Source organism: Ricinus communis, chromosome 9 (assembly GCF_019578655.1).
Source record: "Ricinus communis isolate WT05 ecotype wild-type chromosome 9, ASM1957865v1, whole genome shotgun sequence".
In the NCBI taxonomy this organism is placed as follows: domain Eukaryota; kingdom Viridiplantae; phylum Streptophyta; class Magnoliopsida; order Malpighiales; family Euphorbiaceae; genus Ricinus; species Ricinus communis.
Window position 1 is genome coordinate 4,566,300 of NC_063264.1, and position 1,943 is coordinate 4,568,242.

Consider the following 1,943-nt stretch of genomic DNA (forward strand, 5'->3'; position numbering starts at 1 on the left):
ACAACTGAATTATAGTGGATAGATTAATGTCAAAATCACCTTTTTCAAGTAACTAGATAGCTTAGAACCAAATCTTTCTGCTGCACGAGACTGAATTAATTTTGAGGTAAATTAATAATTTCAAACACATCGCAAAAGTAAATTTCTGAACAAACATATACAAAATCTGCAATGCAAAATGTTATTGTGCACCATAACTATTTCTAATGAAAATCCAAGTAATTTAAATATAGCTATGAATTGAAACCCAAAATTTAGTTAAAATTTCACCTAGCTAGGCAGCCTGGATCAAGCTGTAGCCAATTGGAGATTACAAATATACTCCTTAACCATTAAGTGGGGAACAATGAAATGCTTTGTGTTAGGACTAATAAGGGGAAGCCAAGACCACTCATCAGTATATATATTATACATATATTTATAGTGGAGTCTTTTATCAAACATTATTGAAAGAGACTCTACCACTAAATCAAGTGATCAGAAAAGAGAAGGAAAACATATAGAGTTCTGGTGGGTACAATAAAGAGTTTTTCCTTTGGCTCTCCCTCCTTTCTTTTTATTTATAGTGGGTCTATCAGAACACTAACCTCTCAAGACCTAACAACCCCAATTACTATAAATTAACTAAGCAAAATGATTAAGATACGCTTCCTATTTACTAATTAAAAATGGATTATATTAGTCAATGATATTAAGACTGTTCGACCAATAATTTTGATGTGAAATTGAATGGTGATGTCACTAGAATTTTATCTATGAACAATTATTTAACTCTTTCATCAAAATGGTGATTGAAATGCGTAATATACTACCAATGTGGTGTTAATTTAACAATGTGTTGGCTGGACTTTAAAATATTCTCTGATTAAAAGTTATAAATTCAAAGTTTTGGAGTTACACTGTGTCCGCTGGCTAGACTTTATAATGTTCTCTAGCTAAAAGTTATAAATTGAAATTTTAGAGTTCCACTTATACGGAAGACTTTATTGGTTTTAATATTTCAATCCGAATACAAATTAATCTCATATTTACATGGTGAATAATACTCTGAATGAAAACTAAAATATGTAATACACCGAAGAATCCATTACATAATTTATATTATTTCTTAACAGTAGAAGCACTAAAGCAATGAGATCATACGCATCAATTATAGAATAAAGTTTCGAAAGAGAAGGGTAGTGAATTATTCTATAAATAGTGTTATTAAAAGGTCAACCGGAATTGTTCAGCTTTGGAGTATTGAAAGAAATTGCATAGTTACACAGGTATATTAGTGTTTACACTTCCTGTAAATACAGACATGATTATTAATTATTGATGGTTTAGTGGCATGTACTATTGTTTTCAGTTTATAGTGTTGTTCATGAGATTATCAAGACGCGATTATCATGATGATGATGGATGAAAATGTGAATGGAAGAAAGACACATGAGAAGTGAACCCATCATGGAGTAGTTTACAAGTGGGTTTTTCCCCAAGTCCTTTGAGGAAAGGAAGGGGTGGATTCATTCAATGTTCTAGAGCAGGAAGGAACAAATTTAGCTTTTCGATATCGGCCAAGCTGTAAAGCCACACCACTTCTAATATAAGTCCTATATTTATGCAAAGGTCACTTGTACTGGTCTATCATTCAACTTCATAGTACCAAGCATTTTCTTAAAATATTGAAAATGGGTTCCTACAGTTGTTGTGGATTTGAGTCCAATGTTTCCTAGTGTTGTTGAATTTAGAAAGAAAAAAAATTAACAAAAAAAAAAAGAAAAATATCTTGCCAATGTATGTGCATATATGTGTAAAAGGACCACCAATAATGTTCAATATGCACCCATTTGATCATTAGCCAATGATTTTCTTTGTTTAGCTTAAGCCTTTTTCTTAATGGAAGGTGAAATGAGCAGTGGGTTATATAATAGGAATAACAATATCTTATTATTTACTTT

The 1,943-nt window shown here is 31.1% G+C and overlaps 1 long non-coding RNA gene across 1 annotated transcript; it reads left to right on the plus strand.

Moving 5' to 3' along the window:
- Positions 1-1,220: 1,220 nt before the first annotated feature.
- LOC112536369 lies at positions 1,221-1,610 on the plus strand. Its single transcript, XR_003080399.2, has 2 exons — positions 1,221-1,268; positions 1,352-1,610. It is a non-coding gene; the product is annotated as an uncharacterized LOC112536369 (long non-coding RNA).
- Positions 1,611-1,943: the final 333 nt, after the last annotated feature.